Source organism: Triturus cristatus, chromosome 3_1 (genome assembly GCF_964204655.1).
Source record: "Triturus cristatus chromosome 3_1, aTriCri1.1, whole genome shotgun sequence".
NCBI lineage: Eukaryota > Metazoa > Chordata > Amphibia > Caudata > Salamandridae > Triturus > Triturus cristatus.
In genome coordinates this window covers 258,267,512-258,283,486 of record NC_140583.1, presented here as the reverse complement: position 1 = coordinate 258,283,486, position 15,975 = coordinate 258,267,512, and the positions used below count along the sequence as shown (strand labels likewise).

Genomic DNA, 15,975 nt, shown 5'->3' with positions numbered 1-15,975 from the left:
AGAGTACCCAGAGTTAAGACTAAAGATGGAAATTGACACTGATGGCTTGAGCCAGATGCTAAGCTATGGTTCAGTTCAAGGTCCTCTCGAGCTCTTGAGCCAAATAATATATGAGCTTTCTTGTGGCTTCTGCCTGCAACCCCTGCTCTAACCTCATGTATTAAAAATGAAAGATCCTTATTGTTTTTTTTTCTCAATCTGTTGTTATTCTAAGATTGGGTTCTTTTAGGAAGTAAGAAAGTCTTGTTAGTACAGAACTTGCAGGAGGAGCCAGACCATCATGGCCGCTCGGATGCTCCGTGTTGAACCTTCCCCCCGACTTCCAGAGCGGGCAACCCGCCGCGCTGTTTTCGCACCTAGAACGGCGTTTGTGCGACCGGAATGCGGGCTGATCACAAGATCCTTGTCAACCTTCTCCGATCTGACATCTCGGAGAAATGAGCCTAGATGTTCCCCCGACGATGAGGCTAAGATGGCTTCCGTTTTCGCACAGCGAGCAATTTCCAACGCCCCCCCCCCCCCCCCGGTCCACCTCTTGAGCGGAGGGGCGACTTACTGCGGTGACGAGCAGCGGGACGAGCGGGACGCCTAAAGGGAACACCGAGTCCAAAAGAGGTGAGAACTCACTCGGTGTAGGCGAGAAGGGGTGCGCTACCACGCCATTGAAGTCTGGGCGTTTTTAATCAATTTACGCTGATGCTGCCAGTTAACTGAAAGAAACGGTTCATTGCGAGGCCGTTTCCTTCTCCTCGGTGATCTCCGCATAAACAGTGCCTGACCCTAAAATGACAGCTAAACAAGGACTATTAAGATCGTCTTATCCTCGCCTGGGGTGCTGCACGAAGAGACCTAGGCATTTTGGACTATTGTTGCTAAACCTATGCCGGCAGATTAAGAGATGCGTCTCATTGAGGGGCCAATTTTGTCTCAATGACTACCTTTATATTAACAAATGGCTCTAATGTCTCTGCCCCAGCGATCTCAAGATGGCCGCCCTTCCTCTTCTCTTCTGGGCTATAGAGATTCATGGGGACTGGCCGACTCGTCCCCACTGCCTGACTTCTTGACGGCCGACCCAGTAAGACCCTCTGCGATGCTCTTTCCTCCCGGGTCTATAACCATTGATCATCGTTGGGACATCGACCAGCCTTCACCAGACCCTGTTCCCGCCCACCCACCAGGACCTTTACTCTGCGAATTTCCCTCGACAGCTGAGACCAAACCATTTTGACTGATGCCCGGTAGAGCTACCACACGAGCTAAAGGGGAGATGGTCTTTGGATTCCCTCCTTAACCATCACCTACCCAGCCGGACTTTGGGCAAATTCTCCCGCATCTCTCCTGACCTTTTCGCCCCCCCACATTCCCCTACCCCCCACCTCCCTCCGCTCTACTCTTTCTAGCTACTGACCTTCGCTCTCATCTTTCCTTGCCCCTTGTCCCCACCCTGTCTTTCTGTGAATGTTTACCCTCACCACTTGAGACCTAGCTATTTTGTCTGATGCCCGATGGAGTTACCTTGTTTAGCTATAGGGAAGACGGACCGTGGATTCCCTCCTTGGACGTCACCTACCCAGTCGGTCTTTAGACAGACTTCCTTTCGTCTCTCCTGTCGTCTCTTCCCTCATCCTCCCTCTTCTCACCTCTCCTTCCGCCTTCCACTATCCTTTTCTCTCTCCTTTCTCCCCTCTCTTAATGTACTGCTTATTTTTTAACGTAATGTGTAATTGTGATCATTTTCTGTTACATTGCGGAACCTAATGTAAAGCGCTCTGATACCTTCGGGTCTAGCCAGCGCTATATAAAACTCTTTCAATAAATAAATAAATAAAATAAATAAGTACAGACAACCACAATCCCTATGTTACGTCTTATATACAGGTTTTGTGTTTCTCCTGACCATTCACTCTTAGCATATGATGCCTACAAGTATGGATGATATGCGACTCCAACACTTTATCTTCGAGGTCTTAAGTAACATTTCCTGTACATTGATTTACACACTTGTGTGATTTACTGTGTCTCTGTGTGTGATGTAAAGCTCTTTGACATCCTAGACGAGAATGAGTGGCGCTATAAAAAATATTAAATAAAAAAATGTGTGCCATTTAAATCAATATTTTTGTAATTACTCATACAGACAGAGAAAACCTAAATTCTTGGAGGTCAAGCGCATCAATTACGTAGGGAGTTAACATTGATTGTTGAGACAATCCAGCACAAGCGCACAGCACACCCACAATACCTGCCCTGAAATGTCACTATTGGGAAGGGTTTAGCCAGAATCAGACGTTAATAGCTCATCCCTGCAGACACAGGAGGCAGCTACCTTCCTGGGTGTGGCTGAAATAATTCCTGCAAGAGCAGAAACTTCCGGCCGAGCCCCACGGTTTGGTTAAACACATGGCCCCATAAAGATAAGAATCCTTTCACGATGCCGGAAGGCAGACCAGCCCGTCCAAATATGACGGCTCAAAAAGCCGAACAAAAGGTCACTACCAACTCTTTTCCAATGGCTGGCCACCGTTTAGCATAAACGGTGGCGCCAGCCAATGGAAAAGAGACCCAAAAAACTGCTGCCAATAGTTTATTTAAAGTACTTGTGAAGTGCTAACAAACTGAGGGCCTCTGTTTCCTTCCACTACATTGGGGTCTATGTGTTATGCTCCAGATGGATCCCAGCCAGGATTGTACTTGAACTACACATGGCCCTTTAAATCAGCCCTTTGTTTTGCTCCTAGCTGGATGTTAAAATAAGAAAGACCCCTTACTGCCTGCAGGTAGCTGGACCAAACTGAATACAGACAACGTGCGTGCACTGCCGAATCATGTCGTGGTGTCAGAATATGACACTAGGACAAATTCAGCATGTTTCTCTGTGAAAATAGCTGGGGGGGAAGGATCAGGGTGATTACCCCTACTTTCCAGCACTGGGTGTAATGGAGCTGTTTGTCTGTGACTTTCCTAGCAAGTACTGAATGTGTCTCCCAACAAATAAAAAGCAAAAGCACAAACCCCAGAGTGCAATGTGATATTCAGCACCTCCCTACTTCACAGGTCTTTAAAAGACCACTTACTTGATAACGAGGCTTTATTGTTTTTTTTTCCCCTTTCTTGAAACTCCTGCATCCCCACTCTGCATATTTCTTGATTGAATCAGCTTCCCGAAATATGGCTCTAGTTGCGCCTCTGGCAGACTAGCACAGAAGCACGGCAGAAGTACTGCCGCAGTGTAACAGCATTTCTGAATACTTGACATAAAGAGTTAGCTTATAACATTTGTGTGATGACACAGACATTGCAGCTTCACTGTACTCGCAAAGAGTTTAACTCGACATTTTGCATGTAAGGCTTTGAACTGCCAAACAAAGGTAGCTGATAGCCTGCCAGTGACGTGACCTTGTTAACAAATAGGAGCTGGGCGCATGTGCCCTCACTTAAGTTGCACGCTTAACTAGCGTCCGTTTCGTTTTTTGGCGCAGCGCTCTTTGCTGAACTACGGACACTTTCGCAAGGAGTCGTTGGCAACCTCAGAAAGCAACTTTCCCATTCAGTAAGTGAGCTTCCTCACTGCCACTCCCCCTTTAACGGCCCGCCTACTCATAAGATTCCCTCTCGCCAAATTCCCCTACCCCCACATGCCCCAAACTATCTGCCTCCTTTGAGAATCATGTACTATTCCTCTAACTAGTATCCGCCCTCTCCTACATCCCTGTATTGAACCGCAGCTCAAGCAGCAGCCCGGTCTTCCTCCGCAACTTCCTAAGTCACTATAGTCTCCTCCCATTTACTTATATAACACACACGTGTTCTGGCTAGATATACATAAGAAGCAAGGAGCGCGCCTTCAGAACTTTGGTACTATGCCCGCGACCCTCTGGACGCTTTGCCACCCTCCACCCACCCTCCACCCTCCTTTCAGCAACAACAGGAGCAACACCCCAATAAATACCTGAAACTTGCAGCTTTACTATTTTGGTCATCACCTGGGCTCGTATTGGCTGACAAAGAGGAGAAAGGAAGTGACCGACTTCGCGCTCTGCATCAAGGGATGTGTAGTTCTACAGAGACGGATGCACTATGGGCATGAGTAACAAGAATTTGCAACGCTCTAGGTCTCGCATTTGCGAGAGTTTTACCTATTGGCATTATAAATGACAATGCCTTTTATTTATGTGTTTTGAAAATCAGCAGCAAGCGGTGCCTAAACGCGCAGTTTGTACTTATACTCGTTGCTTACGAGAATCAAGGGTGGCAGTAACTGCGCCTGTTTTACTGCCCCCTTGCTTCTGGTAAGCAAGGGCGTGTGTTAAATTACGCACCGCTTGCAGGTTTTCAAAACACACAAATAAAAGGCATTCTTATTTACAATGCCAATAGCTCAAACTCTCCCAAATGCAAGACCTATTGCATTGCAAATGCTTGTTTGGGTAAGGTGTGTGCATGCTTGAAAAAGTGACATAAGGTATAGGCAAACTAAGGGCCAGATTTACAAAGGTTTCGCGTTGGGTTTGATTTACTTTCATAACGCATACCTGATTATCCTGTTTGGGATTTACTAACCAATGCGAATTGGTATTTGCATTGGTTTATAGATAAGAATAATGCAAAGCGCTGCTTTGTATTATTCGCCATTAAGGGGGCGTTCCACAGGTGGTACATGGGTGCTCCTGTGCAAGCACCCATAGTTTTTTACACAAAACCTTATATACTAACAGTGGACAGGGTTTTGTGTAAAAAATGAATGCCATTTCAAAGCAGGCGTTAAAAGGAGAAATGCTTTTATTTCTCCTAACATTTCACACAACATGTGTGCTGCAGTGTACAGCACACATAAAGAAAATGTCCAAAAGTTAATCTAAGCATAGTATTTTGTACTGAAGAGTGACTCCTGCGAAGGCCACTTAAGCAAACAACGGGTAGGTAGGATGTTTAAACTACCCCAAGCCCCCACCTCGAACCCCCTTCCCTCCGTCCATAAAGGCCAACTGATATTATTGAAAGCACAGTATAAGAAGCATACATGTAAGAAAACAGGAAAGTCCGCAAAAACACCAGAAATGCTGCTGCGGGTAATATTTTCTGTGACCATGTGCCCTCCTCTATTTAGCCCCCTGCCACCATGCCAGAGTTCAACCCGCCAGCAAACTCATCACTGCGCTGTCTCTGTCCACCGTCCCCAATGCCTTTAAGACACAGCGATGCCCACGCGACATCCGCGTGACCACAAACGTGTTGAAATCCCAGCTTCACACCCCACGCACCCAATGCTCCTTACTCAAAAATAGCGTACATTTAATTTTTACAACACAGAAAGTGATCAGCAACAGATGCAGGATGGGGACAGGCGAAATATGTGCAAGCCTCCCCCTTTTGTTTAAAAACGATTTAATTTTCGGTTGAAACACATTAAGTTCTTGTTCAACTGGGTCAGTGAAAAAACAAAGATGACATACAATAAACAGAACAATAATCACACCGGCACATTACTTTATACATGTGTTTTGGAAACTATTTAATAAAGCTGTTCCAAATATCAGGTTTGTTTCTGAGATTGGAAACAAGTTTATATTAGATCTTTCTGTGGCACTTCGTATAGTACTTTTACTGGTTCTAAGTGCTATAAAAACGGCGTGTTTCTAAAACTTAAATTAATGGTACTTAGTTTGCTACCCTCAAAAAGATGAAAGCACGAGTTGGCTTTACTCGTGACCTACAGATCACGGTAGTTGTGAGCACTGAGCGTTTAGTGCCTGTAGACCTCTTGCATGTGGAGTTAATATCACAAAGGCAAAGCTCCCAATAAACACCACATTGCGCTGCAAAGCCTGCTCCCAATAAACACCACATTCAGGGGCGGCTCCTCCATTGGGGCGGAGGAGCGTCGCCACGCTGCTTTCTCGCAGTGCGTGAAGCAGAAACATAAAATGGTAAAACTACCATTTTATGTTTCTGCTTCTCGCACTGCTAGAAACCAGAAGTGCCTGGTTGGGGGACGGGCGGGTGGACGGGTCTGCTGGAAAGCAGGAGAGGGGTGGCTAGCCCAATGCTGTGGGCCCTGACTGTTTGGTCGGCTCCCATTTTCCATGTTACTTCTTACCTCACGCCCTCCCTCCTGCCGAAATAAATGATGCAACAACTGTGAGAAGTTGGCCTGGCATATGCTGGTCACTAGTTATAGTGGCCACCTTGCACCAGTCCAATTCGACTCTTGGTAGATAGGTTTAAAGACAACCTTTTAAAGAAAGCTATCCTAGTGGTAGTTGTGGAGAGCAGCCTTCAGGCTAAGTCTCTGAGGAATGTAAAGCAGCTTGTTTTACCTTATAATCTCTTGAATTACCAAATGAAAGGACACCACACAGGTATATATATCAAATATATATGTATTTATTTCTAAATATACTCTACTAATCTCTTTATGAGATTAGAGCCAGGTAAACATTCAAAAGATCAACAGTTCTCAATAAACTAAGCACAAATATGGCTGTAGCCCTAGGGGCGTACCAGACCATATACTAAAATAGTGGTATAACAAACTCGACTTGCAAAAGTAAGAGGCCTAGGGCCTTGGGAATCGCTGGGGCTTCACTGCTGCAGTGTCTACAGGTAAGTAATCAGCCCACAGGAGACGCGTGCAGTGTCTAAACATGCACGCGGGTTTCAATGCGTTTCAATGGCAAATGTCGCGGTTTGTATTTTACAGTTCTAGAGCACTTCGGAATGGACAACAAGCAAAAAACTTACAGGGTAAGCACTTCGATAGCCAATGTGCACTTGGGCACCGTAATGCCAGAGTTACCTCACCCAGGGAAGCTGGGTGCAGAGGTGTCCTTTGGTGTCGGGTCGCGATGCTGCTTTCAATGGGAATCGTTGAAGTCTTGCTGCTTGTGTCATCGGGTGAGGTGTCCGTGGAAATCCAACGATGGATTGGAGTTGCAGGCGACCTAGAAATTGAGGGGACAGAGTTCAGGGTCACTTGCCAGTGACCGGTGGCCTTCAGGATAGATCACCACAACTGTCAAGTCTCTTCACGTCGCTGATGGTGTTTTGTCTCTTCGCCCACGTGGTCCAGGAGAGATCGAGGACAACCAGCAGCTGGATTTGGAGGGTCCCACGACGTCTGCAGCTGATGGCGGTGTCGGCACTTGGATCGGAGCCAACAAACCTTGGCAACTGCAAGTCTCGTGTGGAATGAAGATCTTGGATGGTTCAGACCAGCAAGGTCCGATGGACTTACCCAGCGAGGGTAAGTGAGGGCAGGCCCAGAGCAACCAGGCAAACCCTTGGAGTGTTTCAGAAAGTCTTTGTAGGGGCTACTAGCCAACGGGCAAGCAACCGCGAAGACGCCTTTGCAGGGAAACTTCAGCAACAGCCCACGGTCACTCGGGATGAGGTAGGCCGCTGTTCTTTGGTTCCAGACCTGCTAGGGACGTGGACAGTAAGTGGTCCAAAGCACAAGTTTGTAGTTTGTCGTTCAGGGCTTGCACTTGAAATCAGTGCACGGTTCCCTGGTATTGCTGTACCTCGTCACTCGTGGGGTCCAGATGCCTCAGCTCCGCTGGGGACTCAAAATGGCCGACGAGAGGTCAGGAAATCAGCTTCAGGGGACGCAGGGACTTCGGGCTCCGGCGGGAGCGGTAAAGTTTGCAACCGTTGTTCAGTCCTTTAGGTGCCTGCCAAGCAGGGGAGTCACTCCTTGACTCCAAGGGAGATCCTTCGGTCTTCTAAAGATAGTAGAAAGTTGAAGGGCCAGGATTCTTCTTCGTTGAGCGTCGTCCAGGTGTAATCTAAATTGCATTGGCAATGTGTGGTATCTTATACTGATAAGATGGGAGGGACTAGCTCTATGGCCACTCCTCTAGGAGGGCCAGGGTAGTGGGTGGTTACACCCACTTCCCTTTGTCCAGTTTCGCGCCAGGACAGGGGCAGGCAGCCCCTGAACCGGTTTGAGCTGGCATATGCACAGAGGAGCCTACTGCTCCCCCAGTGCAGGACTTCAAAGCACTCTAGGAGTGCACCCACCCAGCTCCAATACACTAAATCCTGTCTGGGAGGTGGTGACACCTCCCTGTGACAGGAAACCCTTTGTTGAGCTCCCTCCACTGCGAGTTTCGGTCAGCAGCAGGAGGGCAGCCCGGTGTCTGTGCTGGTGGCATCCATTTTGTGATGCCAGGGCTCTAGCTGATTTCTACCGTGTAATACAGGGTGTACATGTCGTCCCCTCTAGAAGGGTGGGATCCTACTCCCACACCAGTTACTGGTGTGGGTGTAGGATTCCAAGTTGTTTGACACCAAACACGACGTGTTTTGATGCAGCCATTCCAAAGTTAGCATTTACCGCGAGGTTATAATGCACTTAAGAGTATATGGTTTAACCGCATCCACAAACAGCAGAAGAGAATAGACTCTGCCAGCTGCAGAGGGGCCCTGCTCAGGCAGAAGCACCCCCTCACATAGTAAACCAAGCACCCTGCCCTTGGGATTGATAGGGCCTACCATAGGGGTGACTGATAGGTTTATATGTGTGTGTATGGTGAGATATAGGAACCTATACCTCAGTGAGGAGTGCTAACACTACCTCACACAGGCTGCAGTAGCAGGCCTGTGGTGTCAGATTGTGAGTGCTTCCCAGGGGTGGCATAATACATGCTGCAGCCCCTGGTAGGCCTGTGAAGTACCAATGCCCTAGGTACCTAAGGTACCATATACTAGGGGCTGATAAGGTACCACAGTATCCAATCACTAGTGCATCTAATATGCACACCAAGTTGTTTAGAGAGATCAGGTAGACTGGGGCCCTGATTAGCAGGGACCCAGCCAGACTATATCCAGAAACCAGTGTATACATCAGAAAAAAAGTGGGGGCAACACAAATGCAGATCCTACTCTCCTACACAACCCCCCCCCCCAAACGCAGGGACATTAGACTAACCTTGACCAGTTGAGTCTTCATGTTCTAAGTGGAAATACCTTGAGAGTCCATCTGCATTGGCATGTTGGGTCCCAGGTCTATGTTCCACTGTATAGTCCATCCCCTGTAGGGAAATGGACCACCTGAGCAGTTTAGGATTTTCACCTTTCATCTGTTTGAGCCAGAGGAGGGGCTTATGGTCAGTCTGAACTATAAAGTGAGTGCCAAACAAGTATGGCCTCAGCTTCTTCAGGGCCCACACCACAGCAAAGGCCTCCCTCTCAATGGCTGACCAACGTTTCTCTCTAGGGGTCAGCCTTCTGCTTATGAAAGCTACTGGCTGGTCTTGACCTTCATTATTAAGTTGAGACAGTACAGCTCCCACACCCAGCTCTGAAGCATCTGTTTGGACAATGAACTTCTTTTGGTAATCTGGACTCTGTAAGATGGGGGGCAGTGTACATTGCCTGCTTGAGGTCATCAAATGCCTTTTGACAGTTAGCTGTCCACTGAACCTTTTTTGGCATTTTCTTGGAGGTAAAGTCTTACGCAAGGTCCTTGCCCTCCTCCCCATATCCGCCCGAAGAACACTGGTACACGCCCTTGTGACATCACGCCTGGACCATGGCAACCTACTGTACCTAGGTGCCACCTGTAAGGCAGTAAAACGCCTCCAGGTATTGCAGAATGCGGCAGCTCGCCTCATCTGAAAACTCCCCAAAAGATCAGATACCAAAGCTGCTCTTCATAACCTCCCCTGGCTGCCAGTAAGAAGCAGAGTGGAATTCAAGGCCCTCTGTACATGTTATCGCATTCTTGCGCGGAAAGCGCCGGCACCACTCCAGAACCTAGCCATCAAGTATGTACCCTCACGCGCTTTGCGCTCTTCTCATACAGGTCTACTGGTGGTCCCTAGGATCAGAAAGGCCCGCATGGGTGGACGCTCCTTTCGCCATCTGGCAGCGAAATGCTGGAATGCCCTGCCTCTTAATCTCCGCCTCGACCCTTCGGAATCAAGTTTCCGGAAAAACTTAAAAACTCACCTTTTCTCACGGTAACTGAACCCCTCCTCACTTCTGCTTCGAGTTTGCAAATGTAGCGCGGGGACACGCTTCCTGCGTAACCATGCGCTTTATAAACTTCCCTAATAAATAAATAAATAAATCATTTAAGGGGGTCACTATAGATCCATATCCCTTAACAAACCTCCTGTAATACCCAGTCAGGCCCAAGAAGGCTCTCACCTGTGTCTGGGTGGTTGGAGCTACCCAGTCCATTATGGTCTGGATCTTGCTCTGTAATGGTTGAACCTGGCCTCCACCTACAAGGTGGCCCAGGTACACAACCTGACTCTGCCCTATCTGGCACTTAGTGGCCTTGATAGTGAGGCCTGCTTTCTGCAGGGCCTACAGTACATTTCTGAGGTGGACCAGGTGATCCTGCCAGGTGGAACTATAGACAGCAATGTCATCAAGATATGCTGAGCAATAGGTTTCCATACCAGTCAGAACTTTATTCACCAACCTCTGAAATGTGGCAGGTGCATTCTTCAAACCAAAGGGCATTACCACAAAGTGGTAGTGCCCACCAGGGGTCGAAAATGCTGTTTTTGCCTTGGCATCATCAGCTAACTTGATTTGCCAATAGCCTGCTGTAAGGTCAAATGTACTTAGATACTTGGCTGAGGCCAAAGTGTCTATTAGTTCATCTGCCCTTGGGATTGGGTAGGCATCAGTCCTGGTGACTGCATTGAGGCCCCTGTAGTCAACACAAAACCGCATCTCTTTCTTACCGCCCTGGGTGTGAGGTTTTGGGACAAGTACTACTGGGCTAGCCCAAGGGCTATCTGAGGGGTCAATAACACCTAGCTCCAACATTTTCTGGACTTCAGTCCTGATACAGTCCCTGACATGGTCAGGTTGCCTGTAGATTTTACTCTTCACAGGCAGACTGTCTCCAGTGTCCACCTCATGGGTGCACCAGGAAGTCTGACTTGGGGTCAGGCAAAACATATGTCTAAACTGTTGTAGCACTTGTCTACATTCAGTTTGTTGATGTTCAGTGAGGCTGCTTGCCAAAGCAACACCATCAACTGACCCATCTTCAGGGTTCTGTGAGAGCAGATCAGGGAGAGGGTCACTCTCCTCCTCCTGGTCCTCATCAGTTGCCATGAGCAAGCTCATGTCAGCCCTGTCCACATATGCTTTAAGTCTGTTGACATGGAGCACCCTAAGGGGGCTCCTGGGAGTGCCAAGATCTACCAAGTAGGTGACCTCTCCCTTCTTTTCAACAATTGTATGGGGGCCACTCCATTTGTCCTGGAGAGCTGCTGGGGCCACAGGCTCCAACACCCACACTTTCTGGCCTGGCTGGTAAACAGTCAAGACAGCCTTTTGGTCATGCCAAACTTTTTGGAGTTCTTGGCTTGCCTCAAGGTTTTTACTGGCCTTCTTCATGTACTCAGCTATCCTGGAGCGGAGACCAAGTACATAGTCCACTACATCTTGTTTGGGAGGTTTGAGAGGTAACTCCCATCCCTCTTTCACCAGACATAATGGTCATCTAACAGGGTGCCCAAACAGAAGTTCAAAAGGGCTGTAGCCAACCCCCTTCTGAGGAACCTCCCTGTATGCAAACAGAAGGCAGGGAAGTAAAAGGTCCCATTTTCGCCTAAGCTTCTCTGGGAGTCCTTTAATCATTCCCTTTAGGGTTTTGTGGAATCTCTCAACTAACCCATTGCATTGTGGGTGATAGGGAGTAGTGAATTTGTAGTTTACACCACACTCCTTCCACATTGCAGTTAGATATCCTGACATAAAGTTGGAACCTCTGTCAGAGATGACCTCCTTTGGAAAACCCACCCTGGAGAAGAATCCAATGAGGGCTCTTGCTACCACAGGAGCTGTGGTAGTCCTTAGGGGTATAGCTTCTGGATACCTGGTGGCATGCTCCACTACCACCAGTATAAATCTGTGCCCAGATGCTGTTGGTGGGTCAAGGGGACCAACAATGTCAATCCCTACCCTTTCAAAGGGAACCCCCACCACAGGTAGTGGTATCAGGGGGGCCTTTGTGGTGCCACCTGTCTTGCCACTGGCTTGACAAGTGACACAGGAGCGACAAAACTCCTTTGTGTCTTCAGACATGTGTGGCCAATGAAAATGTGGTACAAGCCTGTCCCAGGTCTTGTTTTGGCCCAAGTGACCTGCCAATGGGATATCATGTGCTAGGGTCAAGAGGAACCCCCTAAACTTCTGAGGAATTACCAGCCTCCTGGTGGCTCCAGAATATAGGAGCTACTCATCCCAATAAACCTTATGGGACCCACTAGCACTCCCAGCAGCCTCAGCAGCAGCCAGCTGTCTGAGGGGTTCAAGAGTGGGGCAGCACTGTTGCTCTTTGCTCAGATCTTCCCTGGAAGGGCCGCCTGCCCCCAAGAACTCAACCTGACCAGGCTCAAGTTCCTCTGGGGCAGTTCCTTCTACAGGCTCTGCTTCTCCTCCCTCAGGAGGGGAATCTGGGATCTGAGACAGAGGGGAAGGCCCAGCCTTAACCCTACTGCTCCTCCTCTTGGGTAGCACCTGGTCCATAGTTTCAGGATCCAGAGCTGGTTCAGCTTTATGCATTTTGGCTTGTGACCTGGTCACAGCAAATACCTCTGCAGGTATGCCCAACATCTCAGCATGAGTCCATAATTCTACTTCAGACCAGGCTGAAGTCTCTTGATCATTGCCCAACAAACATTCGACAGGGAGGTCTGCACTGACTACCACCTTTTTGAGGCCAGTTACCCCTCCCCAGGAGAAATGAACAACTGCCAGGCTATGGTTGGTCCTGGTGTTGCTAGCATTGGTTACCTGGTACATTTCACCCAGGATGATCTGTGTAGGGTCCACTAGGTCCTCTGCCACCATGGTGACACTAGCACCTGTGTCCCTAAATGCCAAAGCCTGTTTGCCATTTATGATAGGCTGCTGTTTGTATTTGCCCAGATTACTGGGGCTCACTAGGAAGGACATATCAAGGTCCCCCTCACAAACCAGCATTGCCTGTGTTGGTACTCTGACTAGGCCAGAGTCCACATCAGATCCCAGGGTCAACCCTACTACACCCTTATTCTGAGTATTACCTCCACCACTTGCTGTTCTAGGGGGAACAGTTGCCTTAGGGGCTGGAGTGGGGGTGGGTTGGTCTTTGGACTTTGTACAGTCAGAAGTCCAGTGCCCTTTCTGTTTACAGAATTTGCACCAGGGCTTCTTTTGGCCTTTTCCCTTGTTGGATTGTGACTCCCCACCAGTTGCAGATTTTTGGGGCCCTTGTGAAGACTTCTGATCTTTAGATTTATCCCCACCCTTATCTGAGCCTTTAGGATCTTGCTTCTTAGTGTCACCACATTGGTTCTGGTTTTTCTGCCTCACCCTGGTTCTGACCCATATGTCTGCCTTCTTTCCCAATTCTTGGGGAGAGGTCAGATCAGAGTCCACCAGGTACTAATGCAACGACTGGTTCTGGCAATTATTAAGGATCTGTTCTCTCATTATGAGATTATACAATCCCTTAAAATCAGTTACTCTACTACCCACCAGCCAACCTTCTAGAGCCTTGGTTGTACAATCAACAAAGTCAGTCCAATCATGAGTCTGTGCTTTTTGGGTGTCTCTGAACTTCAACCTGTACTGTTCAGTGGTTAAGCCAAACCCATCTATCAAAGCACTCTTCAGGGCTTCATAATCATTAGCATCCTGTCAGGACCAGGCGGAGATAGGCACATGGGGTAGGTGGGGGTCACGTAACACGGAAGAGGGACTACAACTCCCATAATCCCTGGGCGTATCCCTGACCCCGGACACACAGTGATAAGCCCTGCCCCTGGGGAAGATCGGGGCTTGTCACTTGTAGAACGACCCAGCCGCAGCAGGAGCTTACCTGCTGGACTCTTGCCGTTCGCAGAATCCCTAGGTCTGCAGAACACTCGTGACGGGGGGAAGGCGATCCTGGACCTCCTCGCTACTGTGGACATCCCGTCAGCATACGGAAAGGACGAGCCGGGAGAACTCGGCAATTATAGGCGTACGTGGTGGTGCCTGAGCGCAGGTTGCACGGAGCATTCTCACTGGGGTCCTGACAATTAGGAGCCCCGTACAATGCCTGCGAAAACGCTGCACGGAGCAGTGGTTTTCGCCTGATACTGATCACGGAGGGGAAAAGACCTCCTACCTCACTCGAAGTACGGTACTTCAAGTTCTTCGAGCCCAGGGCGGCTGATGCTGCCAAATTAAGCCCACACTAGGGTAACAACATTACAATCCAGAGAGATTGTAATCCGGGACTCTACTGTTCTGCCCTGCCCCGAGCAAGTATCCGGCTAATTCCCCCCGGGACAAGGTATCTCCAGGACAACGCGAGTTAAGGCGGTAGAGCGTGAGGACAACGTCTCTACCCTTGGTGGAACTCCCGTCTAGGAAAGAGAGAACCGGACTGCGCAGAATACCCTATGGAACTGCTCCCTAAGTAGTGGGAGAAGAAGAGCTCAGCCGGACGGCGAACTCTAACTGCAGCGAGGGTTATCTCCAGTCAGATAAGTACCTCTGGTGGAATGAGTTAATTCCACGCCTTGTTTTGATTTCCTTCGTTTCCTTTGAATCCTTATTTCACTTTGTGGCATTTGCAGAGCCGTGTCACCAACGACTAAGTAAGTCCCTACACATTGGGTTACGGGGTGGACACGGTGGCTGTGACAACCGAAGTGTTAATCCTTGTTCTGTGTTTGCTTACAGGGTACAGTGGGTGGCAGATAGGGATGTGAGGTCCTCAGCATCAGAAGAGATCCATTCCTGAGCCTACAGCGCCACCTGGTTTCTTTTCTTTTCTCCCTTTTTTCCCTTTCCCCTGGGGAGAGATTATTCTTGTGTGGTTCCCCATCCGTTCGCTCGAGAGTATCTCTCCGAAGGGGAAGAGGTTTACTAGCATCATCATCGTTCCTGCTGTATCCGGCTGTCAGGTGCGTGAGCAGCCTATCTCTGTATGACAGAGTGACAAGCCCACGGATAATTACGGCCCGAACGATGGACACCAATACAGTACTCACGTCAGTGTTAGAAACCTTGACAGCTCTACGAATGGAGGTAGATGCCTTTCGGGGGGAAAACTTAGAACTCCGTAATGAGATGAGCACGATGAGACGTGAAGTCGCAGGGTTGTCCCGCACTAGCGCCCCTCAAGGACGAGGAGGACAGTACATTCGGAACTGGACCCTACCTCCCCCTACGTCCCAAACAGCAGGGGATAGTCAATCCGCCGGGAATGCGGGTGGGGGTACAGTTCCTTCCACCATTCAGATTATACAACCCGCACAGTTACCCCTAGCTCCCCCAGAAAGGTTTTTTGGGGACCCAAAGAAATTTGGTATCTTTTTAGGACAGTGCAAGTTGCACTTTATGTGTAAACCCGCGGTCTTTCCTACGGACCAAGCAAAAACTGCTTTCATTATGTCATATTTAGGGGGTAACGCGGCTAGCTGGTCTTTCCCTCTTATAGAAAGAAATGACCCGGCCCTGCGCGATTTCGACACGTTCTGTGAAGAAATGCGTTAACTGTTTGATAGAAAGGCCCATTCCCTCTCCTTAGATAGGGAGTTGCTGACGCTTAAACAAGGCACTCAAGATTTATTGGCCTACATAACCAACTTCAACAGACTAGTGGCTGAGACTGATTGGCCGATGGACAAACGCACCTCACTGTATTATCAGGGCCTTAGGGGCGAATTGAAAGACGTCCTAGCACAAGTTGTGCAAATGCCCTCCTCCTGTGACGAGCTTATCGACCTTACCGTGCAGCTGGACCATCGGCTGCAGGAAAGAAAGGGGGATAAGCAGCGATCTGAAACCCGATACATCCCCCCACGACAGAAACAGGGAACTGAGGGACCCTCCACCGTTACAGACGGGACAGAGCCCATGCAAGTGGGTGGTATACGTGGACCACTTAATCCAGAAGAACGAGAGCGTCGAAGAAAAATGAAGTTATGCATGTACTGCGGGAAGTCTGGACACTTTATCAAGGAG

The 15,975-nt window shown here is 48.8% G+C and overlaps 1 protein-coding gene across 4 annotated transcripts in view; it reads right to left on the bottom strand.

Annotated features, from left to right (window-relative positions):
• The window catches only part of NEIL1 (nei like DNA glycosylase 1), a 120,205-nt gene that overhangs the window by 64,891 nt on the left and 39,339 nt on the right, over nt 1–15,975 (bottom strand). For 2 of the 4 annotated variants that reach the window (XM_085643832.1, XM_085643835.1), the window contains exon 1: nt 3,953–4,056. The exons of 1 other annotated variant lie outside the window; for it this stretch is intronic. The gene's annotated coding sequence lies outside the window, so the exon portion shown is untranslated. Of the gene's footprint in view, nt 1–3,077; nt 3,606–3,952; nt 4,057–15,975 lie in introns of those variants that run through there. One more of the 4 variants, XM_085643833.1, reaches the window with a different exon arrangement.